The sequence below is a fragment of the Ursus arctos genome, unplaced genomic scaffold, assembly GCF_023065955.2.
Source record: "Ursus arctos isolate Adak ecotype North America unplaced genomic scaffold, UrsArc2.0 scaffold_11, whole genome shotgun sequence".
NCBI classification, from domain to species: Eukaryota; Metazoa; Chordata; class Mammalia; order Carnivora; family Ursidae; genus Ursus; species Ursus arctos.
The window spans coordinates 3,781,251-3,799,592 of NW_026622775.1; the positions used below are offsets into that span (position 1 = coordinate 3,781,251).

The 18,342-nt window shown below is 42.6% G+C and overlaps 1 protein-coding gene across 3 annotated transcripts in view; it reads left to right on the plus strand.

The window, feature by feature from the left end:
* SGMS2 (sphingomyelin synthase 2) overlaps positions 1-18,342 on the plus strand; it is a 156,981-nt gene that overhangs the window by 57,627 nt on the left and 81,012 nt on the right. The window contains exon 3 of one of the 3 annotated variants that reach the window (XM_057309993.1): positions 3,038-3,156. The exons of 1 other annotated variant lie outside the window; for it this stretch is intronic. The gene's annotated coding sequence lies outside the window, so the exon portion shown is untranslated. Of the gene's footprint in view, positions 1-3,037; positions 3,157-7,064; positions 7,132-18,342 lie in introns of those variants that run through there. One more of the 3 variants, XM_057309996.1, reaches the window with a different exon arrangement.

Consider the following 18,342-nt stretch of genomic DNA (forward strand, 5'->3'; position numbering starts at 1 on the left):
GAATGTATCCCCCACAGATAAGGGGGGATTACCATAAAAGGGTAGGTTCAGTTTAATACATGTACTCTTGGGTCCCAACATCAATCCCATTTTACTTACCTGCCTGGTCCCTGAAGTTGTCTGAGTCTCCCTCTTCTAGGCTGTGACTATGTGTCATAGCTAAAAGATGCAGGGCCTCTACTCCTCTACCAGTGTGTCAGTATGACAGTATCATGGAAGACTTGAGAGTTGGGTCTCTGTTGGGGAATACATATGAAATATCCCTCTGGAAATGGTTGGCTGATTCTTCCCAAGTTGGTTATCACAACCTCCCTCCAGAATGAACTCCCACCCCTGGGCAGTGGCTCCTACCTGTGCTTAGCCCTGCCTGTAGCATTTGAGTTCAGTAATTTTTATAAAGGATTATATTACATTAAACTCGGCAGATCTGTCATTCTTTTAAATATGCTGGGAACAGGAGAAGCATAGGATGCCAAATAATGTAAAATGTAATCTTTAAAAATCATTAGATAATGATCTGTAGGCCAGTGAAGTCATTTTCCTTAGGGGCTTTTTAGGTTTGTTTTGAAATCTTTTATAGTTTTGGTTGTTCTTCTAAACTAATATGGTAGTTTCATTAATGTTCAGAAAGTAAACAGTATATGTTTACAACATATTGTTGTGGTTATAGGCACTCAGTGCAATCAAGTGTACCCTTACATACGATACTCTTGCAGAGCTGTGACCACAAGAACTATTCTAGGCCTTCATAATCATGGCCACACAGGGTCTGGACAAAGATGCCAACAGAAAGCTTTTGTGAGCCTCTCCTCACCTTTTTTCTCAAGAGGGACAGAGATGGGAAAAATCACTTTTTACTTCCCCTGTGGAATTCAGCCCTCACGACTTGAAGCTACACCACACACGGAACTGATTTTTCTTTCCTCATGCAATAGGCATCTTCCCAGTGAGAACACTGATTCTGAGAGATTGCAGGATTCCACAGAGCAGGGCCACAGAAATGCCCTGACCGCTTCCTACCTTCCTCTGTGGGCATTCCTCCCTGTGAAGGGGCACCGAGACCCAGGTAGTAACCTGCACCGAGCAGCTGTGCCCGGCGGGCACATAGTGAGACCCTCCTGTCCATTTGTGGAGATCCTGTGTGAGCCTTTCTCTCCCAGGGTGGGAAACTGTATGTCCAAACTGCGCTGAAAGATGCCGTATGTTTAAACGTTTATAAGTGAATGGACAGCCATGAGCTGGGAAGGGTGGGGCAGGAAGCTTCGTTTTTCATTATAAACCCTGCACTATTTGATTTGTTAACTAAGTATTATTACTTTAATTTCTAAAAAATGTTTAAGTCCACCCTTGAAGACTCGAGCTGCTGCATACATACCTTTGTTCCCCTTTGGGGGCAAAGCTTCGTGAAAGATTTTTCCACACTTCCATCTCCCCTTTCTCACCTTTCATTCAAAGTATTTTAAAAAGTTACAATGTATAACTTTTTTATCCAGTATATGCATACAGTTTTTAAATATCCAGCTAGTACTAAAAGGCTTTAGTGAAAATGAACACTCCTCTGCCCAGTTCACAATCCTGCCCTCCCACCCCCACCCCCGGCCCCACTCGCAGTGGAAACCACTTTCAACTGTTATGTTGTTTCTACTAGTAATTATTTATGTATTTTAAAATTATACGATTATACTGCTGTTTATTGATCTAAACATTTCCTATATACTTCTTGTTACAGAAGTTAAAGTATGCCATGAGAAAGACACACACACACACGCACACACACACACGTGCGTACACACGCACACACACACACACACACCCTCTTTCCTTCTTCATCCTCTCAGTATAGCTTTATTATAATTTTTGGCTGTCAGCAATCATTTACATTACTATAACCAGGAAATATTCACTGTTCGACCCAAGTTGTACATAATGAATATTTCCTTTTCGTACAACATTTTCTTTTTTCCTGGAGTCAAAACTGCCATTTTTTAGCTTCCCATATGTCTACCATTTATTTTGTTCTAAATTCTTTCCAAGAGGTCTGCTGAACCTCTTTGGATAATTCTTCCCAAACATTTAAAAACATCCATTGCATTTTTCACCTAGGGACCTCCTTGCTAAAGCCCTCTGTCTTCTGTTCTAGTTGGGCGAGGTTGGCTGCCTCTAGAACGGCTTGGGGCATGACAACCTCCCCACTCTTCTCTTCTGTTGGATCCCCTTGCATTTATCATGGTCACCCCACCATGATAAACCGATCCCAAAATATATTAAAAGACACACTTTTGACATTTATTTCTTACTTACTGATGTGGACTGAATTGTATCCCCCTCTAAATTCATTATGTCCCCCTCTAACCCCAATGTGACTGTATTTGGAGATAGGGCTTTTCAGAAGTAATTAAGGTTAAATGACGTGGTAAGGGTGGGGTCCTAATTGGATAAGCTCGGTGGCCTTATAAGAAGAGGAAGAGAAAGAAACCCTTCTCTCCACCATGTGAGGACACAACTGGCTGTCTTGCAAGCCAGGTAGAGAGCTCTCACCAGATTTTCCAGTTTCCAAAACTGTGAGAAATAAATAAATGTTTAGGCCACCCAGTCTATGGCATTTGGTTATAGTGGACTGAGCAGACTAAGGCAGTACCTTCTCACTGGGCGAATCTGAAAATATCAGCATTTGTTAGTCTTTTCTTAGGGTTAATTTAGATTCTCCAGGGAAGAATCCTCCAATCTGCTTTCCAGTCTGTTGACAAAATTCGGGGAGTATAGCAGAGGAGTGGAGTCCAAGGACTGCAATTCAGCATGAAAATTTTCATTCTATCCGCGTGCTTACAACTCCATGCCTTGTCCTGTCCTTCCCTTGGTCTAGGTGTCCCAAAGTCAGGAGTCTGTGTCTAATCCAGTTTTTCCAGAGAATAAAACACCTTGGGCAGGCTGGGGGCACGTGAGAATTAGTCCGCTGACTGGAGTCATGTAAGGAAAGGGATCAGTGAGCTCAATCGTGATATAAAAACTTTCAACCAACACCTCTGTTTTCATCCAGACACTCACCTCCACTTTCTGAAGTACCTGCTGGATCCACTCGCAGAACACTGAAAGAGCGCTACATGGCAGACTGACTTGTTACTCACCAAAGTTCCTCAACCCTGCTACTGCCCCCAGGTACCTAGGGGTATATCCCGCATGCCCTGCTAAGTCAATGCTTTCCATCTTCCAAAAATGTGTTGGCATTGCCTTATCTGCTGTTGCCTCCTTTCCCATTAATTTTGACCTCATGGTTTATTATCTCTTGTTGTTCCTCTTTTCTTATTTGGCAGAAATGTATTATGATGCAGTCCCCCTCGTATCCTCAAGCCCTTCTGGCAAACTCCACCTTAGTTTCCATCGCCCCAGAAACTGTCCTTACCAAGGTCAGCAAATATCTCTATGATAGCCAGTGTGATGGAGGCTATTCTTAACATATCTTAGCCAGCTACCCAGTAGGAGATGACACCGTTGATCCCTGTCTCCTTCACGCAACACTCCTCTGCAGACATCTGCTGGTTTTCTCCCACATTACTGCTTCTAACCATCCTCCTCCTTTATTGGTTTCTCCATCCTCCATCTCTACTTGAGGACAAAATGTTGGAGTTTCCCAGGTGTTAATATTGGAGCTTCTCTTTCCTACTTGTGCCTTTCCCTTGGGTAATTTCATCAAATTCTCATTGGTTTAGCTATTTTCCACTTTCAGATTAATATTTCCAGACTTTACCTGTCCTCTGATCTACAGTTCCCTCTATCCAACTGCCTATTTTACGTATCTCCCACACCCATGCATCCTACCCCTCATCTCTGAACTCCCCATCTGCAGGCCAATGTCCCTAGTTAACAACTATTGTCTCTTGTCTCTTAAAAAAAAAAAAAAAAAAAAAAAAAAAAAGGATAGCAGCCAAGTCAAATAAGTCTCTGGCATCAGATTCGTGACAATTACTGGGGGTCTTCTGCACAGGAGCTACCAACAGCCAAAGGGACAGATCTTCTGACGATTGGGCAGGGGCCCTCACTCTTGCCTTCATATGCTCCAAGTCATTATCCTCCAAAAAGAAAAAATTTTCCCATTAATTCAAATTTCTTCTATTTTATAAAGAGGGGAAAAAATGCTGAGATGATCATTTAAAACAATTCACTGTGGTAGAAAATACCAAAACAATGCAGAAATCAGAAGAAACAGCAATAAAAATTTCCATTTGGGGAAGGGAGAAAAACACAACTAGGAAAGCATTCCTTTGCGTTTTTTTTCTCTCTGCCACCCAAGTTCTATTTGTACTTGACAAGGCCAAACTAAACTTTTTGCCTTGTTAGGAACTGCAAGGATTTTTCCATTCTTTTTTTTTTTTTTTCTCCCTAGACTACAGCAGTCCTCTTCCAGTATAGTCGGTTGACTTCAACTTCTCACCATAATTCCGTTGGAGTTCTCTCCCCATTTTCTCTAGAGAATGTCATTTGAGTACATATTTCAGTGCAAAAAATTAAAAAAAAAAGGAAATTTTAGTTGATTTTTAAAAAAATCACTGTTTACTGCTCAGTGAAACCAGGATGATGCCAGTTAAAAAATAATTCTCTTTTAGACGTGTTTTCATTTTATAGGAACTTTGCGTTCACCCTTCTGTTGTTGGTGCTGTGAAAGACTTCACGGGAGCAAACTAAGACTGACAAATTGCCTTATTAAATGGTGGCCTCAGTTTGCTTTGGTTTATTGACTGTTTCATTCATTTCCTTAATATCCCTGCTCATGCAAAGGGAAAACAGGGCAGTGGTTAAGAGTGTAGTGGTGCTGAAGCCAGCCGCTGAGGTTTAAATCCCAGCCTGGCTACTTAGCTGTGTGACCGTCGGCACGTCACGTAACCTGTATCCCTCAGGTTCCTTATGCTATTGACAGACAAGATTGTGACATGCCCAGTACATCCTAAATGCAATGTAAGTGCTAGTTACTAAAGGCTAGGTATACATTAGTTGCCAGGGATCAAATGATAGGCAAGACCAACATCTTGCTCTATGGAGCTTTCTAGCTGTAGGACTTAAGCAGATGACTTCACATAAGCCTCGGTTGAATTATTTGTAATCAAATGTCTCTCTCACAGAATTGTTGTGGGAATCACAAGAGATATGCTAAGGATACGCTTAATAGGGTGTGGTGAATATTAAACACTCAGTGTGAGCTAATATTGGTCAGCAAGAAGGGTAGATAATTAAACAGCCAAAGGGATATAATAACTTATGGTAGAGAAGTTTAGGTTGCTATACCAGCACCCACTAGTATATCTAAATTGAGTCCTGATAAATAAGAATGAGCCAGAAAAAGAAGTGGAAGACAGCTTCCAGAGAGGCGAAGCCACTGGTTTAAGCAAGCTGGAAGTTTAATATAGTGAAGAATGAGAGCCGGGAATGGCAAGCTTTAAAATTGGAGTGGTAGAAAAAAAAGAAAGAAGAAAGAGAAATTGGAGCGGTAGGTAGAAATCAAGTCCTAGTAGACTTTTTCAGCTATTCTCAGAGTTGTACTTTATCCCGAGAAATGGGTGAACGGGGCAGCATGTACTGGGCTCAGGTAGGGGAGTGATAAAACCAGAAGCACCTTTTAGAAAGAGCCTGATGGCTGCAGGAACACGGCATGGAATGGAGGAGGGCCACCACTGGAGGCGGGAAATGATTTGGAAGCAGCTGCTTGTTCTAGGCTCTCTTTGGTGAGCACTTCATGGCTTCAGTTTGAAGTCCTCTTTTTTTCCTATATAGAGCCCCCTATGACCATCTCTTTGGCTCACCTCCTCTCACCTACCGCAGTGAGGGGTATTTTTTGTTCTCCTGCAACTTTCCAAAACATCCCGCCAGGGCAGCAGGCTCCAGAGAGCTCACCAGTGTTTGCCGGGTTGAGTGCTGATTGTTTCCCACAACGAGAACAATTCTTAATCAAATATTGCTTGAAGCTCATACCATTTGTTTTGCATTCTGCCATCTGGAGCTGCCCCCAGATATGTCATGTGACCGGAGCGCTGCAGAGATGATTAGGACTGCAGTTTTTCCATCTAGAAAGTTAATGTTTACCTCACTGGGAGGAGAAGTGCAAGTACTTCTTCGTGAAATAAGATAATGAGTTACCAGCTTCTTCACCACCTGACCATATTTTATGCAACTACTTAAAAACAGCTCCTTGGAAGCGACTTGGGTGTTGGGCAATGGGGAGGGTGTATCTAGCTTTTTCCTGGGAGCCCAACCCACCCCAGTCGTTTAATTCCCCATGAGAGTTCAATGTGACTCGGTGTAATCTGATACAGAAGTCGAGTCGTGGGTTGTGATAAGATAAGTAAGCAATGAATATCTTATTCAAATAAAAAGACATGATATTTTAGAGATTATTGGCCTCTGCGTTTCTCTCCTAAACCATTATGGGAGAGAGTTTTGTGGGGTTTGTTTCCAGTGCCATCTTTGTTCAATAGAAGCCCTGGTCAGATTAGCCTCAAGCAAAATTGCAGGGAAAGGAAGTGAATTTAAACAGCATGTCCCACTTTTGATGACTCTGCATTGCCAGACTTCACTGCCTTCGCCTGATACTCTCTCGAAAGCAGGAAAACGAATGAGCTAATTCCCAATAAGTCTTTAGTATATTTGTCTTAGTGTCAGATGGATGCATTCCCAGGGTAGCAAAGGTGATCTCAAGACTCAGAGGGCCTGAGGAATTTGCTGAAAAACATGAATCTGGGGGTCATGAAGCTAACAGGAGGAAGTCCAAGTCAGAGCCAGTGCACTTGAGATCAATGTCCAGCCTGAGAGCAATGAACATCAAGTCTTTCTCCCCTCCTCTCTGGGCATCCTCCGTGCAGCTTTGACATTTAACTCCACAAACCTTCCAACACCCTAACTTCAGATTAACTGCCGTTACAATAGCAAGCGTTGCTCCATGGTACCTACGCAAAGTGTCCCCTTGGCCAGCATTGGGTTAAATTTTAACTCTTGCAACTGTGTCCACTCCAAAATGATAAATTTACAATCCCTGTCTGTCTCTGAAAGCAGTGGCCTCAAACCTACACTTCAAGTTCATGGAGACTTCGCTATTTATCCCTTTTCCTAGTCTCGGCCCTGAATTCCATTCCTTCATTCACTGAAGTAAGTGTATTAGCTTCTTGCTTTGTTAAATATTGTTTTAGACCAATTGTTCTCATCCTTGCCTGTACACGGAATCATTCAGAGACCTTTAGAAAGTACTGTGCCTGGGACCCGCCCAGAGATTCCGATTTAAGGGGTTCCTGCTGTGGTGTAGGTATCAGGGATTTCTAACGCTCTCCAGGGGAATCTAAGCCACAGATAAGATTAGAGACTGCTGCTCCAGGTGCCAGCGATCTGGCAATGACCAAGAAAATAAGGCAGAGCTCCTATTCTAACAAGCTCAAATTCTATCCCTCCTATTATCCACCATCTTAATACCCTCACCAGTTTACCCTTCTACTAAACTTGCTGCTCCAGGTCCTGGTCCTGGATAAAACCATCTAAGTGCCTCTCCTCAAGCACCCAGGCGTCCTGGCACAGCTGTGTTAACCATATAACTCTGCTGATTAGCTCCATTATATATTTATGAGCTCCATCCTCAGCTTGGCTCTCCACATTGGCAAAGTTGTACTTATCTTTTGCCAGCTTCCTTTCTCATTTCTGAAAGCAGCTATCTCAAATCTTTATCTCTCTCTCTGAAAACCCTATATCAAGGTCCTACCTCTCTCACTCTCAGCCTTTAACTCACCTCTTATTTAACAAAGAAAATAGTACAGTAGTGCACTCCAGGTGGGAGGCTCTCCTTCACAGAAACTGTGCTGGCGAAGGACACAAGTGACCTCACTGACAAATGCAATATTTGCTTCCTTGTCCTCATCCGTTCTATAGCAGAGATTATTGATCACAATTCTTTATTTAAAATGACCACAGATTGGTCGAGATAATGTGGAATTGGAGGCCAGGAAGTAGATGGAGAGGAGAAAGCAGGCTGCTTTCCTTTCACTGTCTCCTTGATGAAAGCCCAGTTGTTTCAAAGAACTCTGATATCAGCAGACAATGCCCGGGATTCCGTGGTCAGATTACATGGCCAAGAGAAGGTCATTTGCTACAGGCAAAGGGACCTAGAGTCTTAATTGGCTAAACAATTGGCATATCATAACACTCAAGAATCATTTTTTAAGGGGCACCTGGGTGGCTCCGTTGGTTAAGCATCTGCCTTTGGCTCAGGTCATGGTCCCAGGGTCCTGGGATCGAACCCTTCATCAGGCTCTCAGTGAGGAGTCTGCTCAGTGAGGAGTCTGCTTCTCACTCTCCCTCTATTCTCTCTCTCTCTCAAATAAATAAATGAAATTTAAAAAAATAATCATTTTGTTTATCACTGTACTCCTTAGAATGTTTCCACAAATTATTCTAATTAATTGAGATTCTGAGTATGGACTATCCACAGATTTCTGAGGAAAGGCCATTTAGGGAATCTTTGAATTACAAACCTTAGGACGATTTTTGTGGTATGTGTGGTTTAACTTGGGATTGTCCGGAGCATACCTGCATAACTGCTCACCTTACCTTCGTGATGGCTTCTTTTACTCCTAGTTGGCCCTTATTATAAAGATAAGGTTAAACCTGACCAAAGAGCATTTTCTCACTGCAGTAACAGGAGATATAATGTTAAAACCTTGGGCTACATTTAAACTATAATATAGTAGTTGGTGTAGGGGAGGGGTTTGGGAGAGTGATAGGTTAAGCTAAACTCTGAGGTCATTGGTCTTTTTTTTTTTTTTTTAAGATTTTGTTTATTTGTCAGAGAGAGAGAGAGAGCACAATTAGGGGGAGCGACAGGCAGAGGGAGAAGCAGACTCCCCGATGAGCAAGGAGCCCAGTGCGGGGCTTGATCCCAGGACCCCAAGATCATGACCTGAATTGAAGGCAGACGCTTAACTGACTGAGCCACCCAGGCATCCTGTCATTGGTCTTTTTAATTTGGCCTACTATGCCTATTCCCAACTGGGCTCTCCCAGTTGGGGATCTGGACAGAGTTCACTGCCTTTAGAAATACCTTCTCATAAATGGGCCTGTCATGGACTCCCAAAATCTGTAAGGAGCTGTGATGGTTATTCTCCATTTGCCTTCCAGATCCATTCTGACCCTTCTCTGCCCTGTTCTGTAGCCCTGGACCCTGAAGTTTACTAGACTGTACCATGTGGCCCTCCTCCCTGCAGGTTAGTCACCCCCAGGAAATCTGAGGGGAGGAGGAGAGAGAGGTCAGGATCCCTGTTCATCTCGCTCTCTGCAGTCTGAATGGCTACATTCCTCTGCCTAAGGCCACAGCTTCTATCTAGCTGCCCCTTTTCATGGTGCTAGCTCTTATTGACTGGAGACAGCTTTCCCTCCCTTCCTCTTCAGGTGCAGAGGTGATACTGACTTCCAGTCACCGTTTCTTGTCTCCTCTTTGTACTGGCCTTTCTAGCTACTTCCTTTATAAATAGTCCCTTCATTAGACTCTTTTCAGTTCATCTCTTTGGGTATGCCAACTTTGTCCTGCCAAGACCCAACTATATTGAGGACATGGGTGCTGTAGGCCTATGGTGCAGCATTTTGGTGAATATAACTACCATTATTCTGAGTTTTCCTCTTAACTTTTTCTATTAATTTAGTTACATGAGCTAAATTAACTAGCATGCGGTGAAGGGTGTTATCCTAGAGGCAAAGGGACAGGGGAAAGCCAGAAGCCAGAAGTGGTTGGCACTGGTAGACACAATTAAAGTGGGTTCTAAGCGGGTTGTCATGCAGTCCATGAGTTGGGGCAAAAACCTTTGAAAACAAATGTAAAATAAATACATTAAGTTTTAAGTTACTTCTGGGTGAAATATGATCCCATTCTGATAAATGTAATTCTAATATGTTCATCTTATTTTCCCAACTATATTGAGAACACTTTGAAGATTTATATATTTAGAGAGAGAGAGCAGACACGCTTGGGGTTGGTGGTGGGGGGCTGAGGGAAAGAGAAAATCTCCAGCAGACCAGCAGACTGAGCAAGGGGCCTGATGAAGGGCTGATCTCACGACCCTGAGATCATGACCTGAGCTGAAAGCAGGAGTCTGACCCTTAACCTACTGAGTCACCTGGGTTTCCTATATTGAGAACACTTTGAAACCAGGGATATATGCTACACCTTTGGTCTCCCTCATAAAACTCAGCATGTAGTATGTACTTGATAAATGTTTACAGGATAGAGGGAGTCAAAATAGATGAAAAGTACAATTAATCAAATGTATTTATTGAGTAGCAGCAGGTTGCTAAGTGGAGAAACCTAGAATACATATAATAAATAAGATAATTTTTTCCTTCAAATTTAATCAGAAGGAAAGTAAATATAATGAATGAAACCAGACCAAGGAATAGATGGTTAAAAGAAGGACAAGATTAATTTATGAGAACTAGCTAAGAAAGGGCAAGGGTGGGAGAGAATGAAGACTGCCAGGTTGGGGTGGGAGTGGGTGATACAATGTTAAAAATTTAAATACAGAACAATGGATTTTAAAAACACACAAAAAAAGTAGGAAATTTTTAAAAAAATGATTATAGGCAATCACTTTCTTCTGAATCTTAAGGCTTTCATATTAAATATTGAATGCAGACTAAGGTGCCATCAGAATTTAAGAGGATGTGTAAAGATATAATAAATGAGTTAATGATATATGAAAGTGTTCTGGCTTCTTTTCAGTGACATTAGTATAAAAGCAGGTGTTATTTCATGTCAAAATTATAAATTATACATATGATATAATCTTTAGTGGCCACTGCCTGAAAACATACCAAAGATTAGAAGAAAAAAAACTGAGAAGTCAAAGATTTTCATCTATTATTATTCACCTTTCCTGTCTCTTTATCCCTGACTATATTTAGTTACTAGGAAGTTGTACATGGTATACACATGATTGATACAGTATTTATTACATAATTAAGGTCGTTGGCTGGATACTTTCACATAGAAAGCATAACACTACACAGTTATTACCTCCCTTCATTGCAGGAAGGGCCTAGATAAACAGGTGGACTCTGTACTTCCGCCTTAGACAGTTTGGTTTGAACTAACAGCTGGAACATCAAATCTGCATAAAGTTAGCATGTCCTCCAGCAACATCATCCTTCTTCACATTTTAAATTAGAAAAAAAAAAGTATGTTTTAATTTGCAATTCAAGTCCCATTCCTTTGAAGAAGGGCAAGTTGTGGTAAAGCGATGTAATCATATTTAGTGCCCTGATAAACTGTGTGGGGGAGGATGTGCGTGTGAACATTCTGATTGGAATAGAACTAGGAGGAGCATTGGAGAGGCAGCCAATGGAGAGAGTGAGCGTGGGAGGTGAGCAGGCTGTCTAGATGTGTCCTGCAAGGGGCCACTTTCCTGGTGTGGGCACCAGCCTGTGAAGTCTGATCTTTAGTATGGTTGGCTCAAAATTCAACTTTGCTAGAATGCAAGGTAACTGGCTTACTAGAGACTGACTCACAAGAATTATAGTCACAGAACGCTTTAAACCTTAGAATTTAACTATTAAGCTTGTTGAGTAAATTCTCTTCCTTCGGACTCGTCTGGACCAGTGACTCACACAGAGAAGGCGGTGGACGACCCTCCCTACTGAAAAGGAGCCTCAGTGTCCCTGGGGAAGCTGGTTAAAGCTGAAGTCCCCTCCATCCTCCCTTCAGCCCTTCTTACCTAACTCCAGACTGCCTTGTGATTCTGATAGCCCCTTCTAAGATGGCATGATTCCAGATTGAAAATTATGGCTAGTATTTCTTTGGGAAGAGTGCGGTTTGCTAAACAACACAGGAAAAAAAGGTAGAGAATCATTGCCTTGGGCTGGAATTGTCCGATTTTTTCTCAACATTAGAATCATCTCAGGCGGGGCGCCTGGGTGGCTCAGTCGGTTAAGCATCTGCCTTGGGCTCAGGTCATGATTCCGGGGCCTTGACTGAACCCCCGCATCAGGCTCCCTGCTCAGCGAGGAGTATGTTTCTCCTTCTCTCTCTGCCTGTCCCCCCAGCATGTGCGAGCGCTCTCTCTCTCGCTCACTCACTCTCTCACTCACACTCTCTCTCAAATAAATAAATAAAATCTTTAAAAAAAAAAATCATTTCATGCTCTGACTCAAAATGGTGTCTGGAATCCCTCCCCGGAAGATGCATTAACTCATAGGTGGGCTTCACATGACGATGATTCTCACGAAACTGCCAAGTTTGGGCAGTGCTGCTCCAGGCTAATCTGGGAATCGGATCATCGTCTTTTGTTTGTTTTGTTTTGTTTTGCTGCTGCTGCTGCTGCTGCTGCTGCTGCTGCTGCTGCATTTTCTAAAGCACTTGTTGCCACTACCCTCCAGGAGACTCTCAGAACTCCCTCTGCCGTTTCTCATGTGGTCCCAGCACTCACCCCTTTATGGCAGAAGTGTCATACAGTGAAAACAAAGCCATCTCCACATTAGCCGGTCAAGCATATGCACAGAGAGCCCAGAGTTTAGACCAGCCCTCACTTCCGGTTCAACTATGATATTTCAACTGAGCAGACTCTCCCCAGTAGTACTGGGAGAGGACTTGGTACTGTTTTCTGCAGCCCAGTCAGTTTATTCCCATTCCATTCCTGCTCCGTACAGCTGTGCGCTCTCCTAACTGACTCCAGGGCTTTCTATCTTGATCGGTAAAGCACGGCCCCCCAACCTCCACCCCTCTGGATCGCTCTCTTTTCCCCCAAGAAGAGCTGCTCAGAACTTTTAAACCCATTTTCTCCCGCCTATTCCCAAAACATTGTCATGATTTGTCATTCATTGTCAAATACATCTAAGTGCAGGTGATTAGGGGCCAGTTAGTGGATTTTGGACCCTAAGGGAGGAAAAGGAGAGGGGCAGGGATCCTCCTAGTAGTTTGGCTTCTGAATGGGACAGCCGACGTAAAATGAGCCCATTCCCGCTGAGATTCATCTCCTCTTGATATATCTCCTTACCTCTATTATGCTAAATAAGTACATCTGCCCTTCAGCCTTTAGTTGTCTTACACAGACTACCTTTTACTGCCCTGGCTTTGGGAGAATGTCAAGCTGTCGGCTCCAGAAAAGGTAGGGGTGAGTTAGGGAGAAAACGTCCCCCCTCACTCACCTGCCTATTCCATCTGCATACATATTTCCATATACTTATTTCTATAATACTCTGTGATTTATTTCCCCTGATCTCCCTGACTCTACCCATGGCTCTCTAAACCCTTCTCCTATAACCTTTGAAATTCCTACTTTATGATCACAAATTCTATCAGTTCAGTTGTGTCTCTAAATATTCCTTATATTTTTTGGCCTTAACTGCAATCTGGGGACGTGCTTCTTTGCAGTCTGTCAAGGATATCAAGGATATCCAATGATCTCCTCACACTCTATGGACCTTGGTGTTGAAAAGTGGGGTCTGTGTCTCTTTGATCTCTAGAGATACTTCTGGACTGAGATTATGTCAGCCTTTCGTAAAATGCCCTGCTCGTTTGAGGCATTCACATCTTCTATACTATCTTCTTCCTTTCCTCATTCCAGCTCATTATTAATTGTTTGGCATCTGATTTATGGTCGTCTTTTCTACCCCTTGTCTGGCCCTTATTCTGGGTAACTTCTGCATCCATGAAAATTGCACTCTGATCTCTTTCTCTTCTCCTTCCCTCCATCCCAGCTACCCACTCACTGCCACATTTCAGGCCCTGCCATTGCCCAAACTACCCAGATAAGTAGTTCATAAATTGCACCACCCAATCCCCTGTGCTTCCAAACTCTCTCTTACCCATTGTTCACATCTCTGCAATGTCTGCAGATCTCTAGGCTACTGATCCTTTTACTTTTCCCTTATCCATCAGCCCCTCCTCTTTTTACTTCTCTCCCTGACCATCTTTTATTCCCTGACCCATTGCTTCATTGACATTACCCTAAACTCCCTCCCTCCTTGTCTGTCTATCCCATCCACCAGCCCCCTTCTCTGTGCCCGTGCCCAGGTGTCTGAGCACTGCTAGAGAAGGACACTCTTGGTACCACTATGGCCCTGACTTCAGTCTTCAGTGCCATCTGCCAAATTTCTGTTTTTCTAGTCAGTTAATCTTCTTACTCTCCGGTGTGGCTACTTCAAACTGTTTTCATTCTTTCTAAAACCACCCACCTCTCCCACTTCCTTATTCTCAGTTGACAATGTCACCTTGTGGTCAGCAGAATGGGCCCCCAAAGAGGTCTGCACACTAATTCCTGGAACCTGTGAATACGTTACATCACATGGCAAAAGGGACTTTGTACGTGCAATTAAGATTATGGGCTTTACTGTAGAAAGAGTATCTTGAATTATCCAGGTGGGCCCAATTTAGTCACATGAGTCCTTTAAAAACAGGAAACTTTCTCCAGCTGAGGCGAAGAGATGTGACAGAAGGAGACGTCAGAAAGATTCCAAGCATGAGGAGGGTTCAACACTCTGTGGCTGGCTCTGGGACAGATGCCTCTGGCTGCCAAGGGTGGCCGCCAGCTGACAGCCGGCAGGGCTACAGAGACCTTGATTTTGCAACTGGAGGGAACTAGATTCTGCTAACAGCCTGAACAAGTTTGGAAGCTTGCGGGAGCCTACTGATAAGAGCCCAGCTTGTCGACACCTTGACTTCAGTCCTTGTGAAATCTGGAGCTGAGCAATCAGCAGAGTCTGGCAGGCGACTGACCTGGAGCATTGCGAGCTAATCCTTCGTGTGGTTTCAAGCTAGTAGGGCTGTGACTTGTTATAGCAGCAACTGAAAACTAATACACAACCTCCGAACGCACAGAAAAACGGAAGCGTGGAGGGCAAGGATTGCAACTTCTAGAAGCAGTCTACAAACATGATTCCCGTGCCTCTTTTTTCCCTTTTCCCTCCTGTGGTAGAGGAGCTGTTCCTTCTCATCTCAGAAAGCCAGGTCAGCTTCAGCTCCAGCCGGCTCCCTGCCGGCTCCAGCTCTCCTGCACTCCCCCTCAATCAGATCCCACTCTGCCTTGGCGTAACCCACCCCCGCACATCCCACCCCAGTTAAGGCCAACAGAGACCTCCATGTCACCGATGCCATGGACTTTTTCAGTCTTTATTTTACATGCTCTCTCAGGAGCATTTAATGTAGATGGCCATTCCATCTTTCTCAAATAGCCTCTTCCTCAGTTTCCTTAACACTACATCTCTGAATTTTCTTCCTAGTTATGTCTTTTCAGGCCCATCTGCAGTGTTCTCCTTTCCAGCCCTCTAATGTGGGGCCTTTCTTGGACCTCCTCTCTTCTTACTCTGGATGCTATTTCCAGGCCATCTCATTTTTTCCTGTGGCTTCCTTGTTATCCACATGCTGATGATTCTAAAATTTATATCTCTAGTTCATGCCTCTTTTCTGAGTTCCAGACTAACGTCGTCAGCTGCCCACTTGACATCTCCATTTAGACAAACCGCATCTCAAACTCCTTTTCTAAAATTCATTCTCTGCCTTCACAAACCTGTTCTATCTTGGCATCCCTTGTCTTGGTAAAGGGCACCACCATCCACCCAAGTGCTTAAGCAAACAAAAAGGAGTCAGAGTCATTTTTGGCTCCATCTCCATAGCTAATCAACCTGCAAAATCTGTTCGTTATGCTTCAAATCCAGTCCACTTCCTGCAATCCCGTCTCCTCATGCAGACACTCTCCTGATACATACCATTCTGTGCCTGCACCACTGCAGAGCGCATAGCCACCCTCCTTCCGCCCTCCCTGTCTTCCTTCAGGCCAGAGGTCGATGGACAATGATATTAAATGGGGCACACAGGACCTTTCATTTTTCTGAAAACTCAAAACTCTTTTATTTAATGTAGAACATTTACACACAAGGTATAGTAGTATTAATATAAAAAAGAGAGTCCGAGAGTTTTCATTAATAGGAAAACGTAAAAATATTACCCTAAACTCCCAGATTAACAGACCACCAGACTGAGACTCAGTTTGACACACACATACACACACAAGCACATACGCGTTGGGGGCGTACCACAGAGCCACTAACATGGTAATTATGAGGAAAGAATACGTGATATAGTGCTAAATTTTTTAAAATCAGAATAACAATCCTCTGTATGATGTTGTTGAAATTATCTTAAACAATAGAAATTTAAGGAAAGGACACCAAAATGTTAACAGTGTTATGTTTTTTCATTTTTCAATTGCTTTATAATATGGTAATAGTACCTTATTGTTAAAATAAAGTTTAAGATAAACATGTTTTAAAAACTAAAGAAAAGTAAGTATTGTTAAATCAGAAGAGTTATATCTGTGCAATTTAAGGAATAGTAGTCAAAAAGTGTATACTTTGGGGGCATCTGCCTTCAGCTCAGGTCATGATCCCAGGATCCTGGGATCGAGCCCCATGTCAGGCTCTCTGCTCATCTGGGAGTCTGCTTCTCCCTCTCCTTCTGCTTCTCTCGCTCTCTCAAATAAATAAATAAAAATCCTTTAAAAAGTATGCACTTTGAAGCCAGAAGTACTGGTTTTATTCCCCAGTGATACCACTTACTTGGGTGTGATCTCAGGAAAATGATAATCTCTCTTATCTTTGGAGATAAGAGGAGAACATTTTGAGTCCCTACCTCAGATCATTGCTGAAAGGATTAAATGAGATAATATAGCTAAAGCAATTTGCATAGTCCCTGGCATATATTAAGTACTCAATAAATGGCAGGTGTTTGGCTCTTGTATGGGCCTGGCACAAAGTGAGTATCTAAGTTCCAAATCCAGAAGGTGAACAGCCTTATTCTCTAATAGTTCTGGGTGTTACTGTCTCTCTAATGAGACTGTAAGCCCCTTGTCATAGACTTATGTTATTGTCTTAAGTTTTAATGTCACTTGTGTTGCTGTTTTTAATTTCAAAAATTATACAGGTTCATCGAAAAATAGTCCAAAAATACAAGTTTCTCCTTCACACTCTGCCCTACTATATCTTCCCGTCAAGAGGTAATATAGTTTGGTTCTGGATTTTTTCATGGGAGTGGTATTTGTTTCACAAAAATGGTGTGTGTGTGTGTGTGTGTGTGTGTGTGTGTTGTATTTTCCCTCGGCTTCATTCACTGCTTATATTTGTCACTAACAAGGACAGTTTCCTTTCCTTTCTTTCTTTCCTTCTTTTTTTTTTTTTTAAGATTTGTTTATTTCAGAGGGCAAGAGAGCGTGTGCGTGAGCAGGAGGGGAAAGGGAGAGAGAACCTTAAGCTGACTCCGTGCTGAGCACAGAGACCGATTCTGGGCTTGATCTCACAACCCTGAGAGCATGACCTGAGCTGAAACCAAGAGTGAGACGCTTAACCAATTGTGCCACCTAGGCGCCCCAAAAAGGACAGTTTTCTAAAGTCAGAGACTATGGGACTGTTTTATTCTTTTATTGTCTACATAGTATCCCATATCATGGAGTCACTCACTGTTGGTTTGCTCTTTAAGGCTTGTTTACGTGTTCATTTGTTTGTTTCACGCATTGAATATTACGTGCCAGGCACTATGCTGGATCCTGGAAAAATCCTGCAAAACATTCTCATGCAAAAATTTTTTTAAAGAAAACTTTCCCACTGCTGAGACCGATGTTTAGAAGATACACGTGATGATTCTTAGATATTGTTGGTTGAGTCAATGATTTAGGTTATATCCCGAGTAGGAATTATTATAAGAGGAGATAAGTACTACAAATGTTTCCCTAACTTAATCAGTATGTTTTATCAAAACAAAGAAATATCTATGAAAATGGTATTTATGGTATGCACTGGTTTAGAAATAATTGGCAAGAACACACTGGCCAGCCCTTTCCTTCCCTTAGAGCATTCAGCACTATAATTTTTGGAAGCTGACTATATCAAGGACTTAGGAAACTTTGATACATTGTAAGAACAAAAAGTTAAAGAAAAAATCACCTCTCTGTGAGAAGGACAAGTCACTATTTTTCAAAACATAGAAGTTAAGATGAATGATTTGCTTTCTCATACGTTAACAATGAATAAAATGTAAAAACGTCATGTAGCTCAATCACAATTATACTATTACATTTACTGGAGGATATTTAAGTGTATAATAAAATGACCTAATTATTTGTTTCACAATATTTAAACCGAGCCAAAGTAATAACCACAAACCCAGAACTATCCATTCAACTGCCTTCCATACAGATGGAGACCCTCCGTGATGGAGTTGCAGAATTTACGTCATGGAGTAAGACGGCAGGATGGCAGGCTTTGTTCTGAGCTTTTCGACTTCATCCTTGTGCATAGGCCTGAAAGCCCACAACATCGTTTTTTAAGAACTGCAGGAAA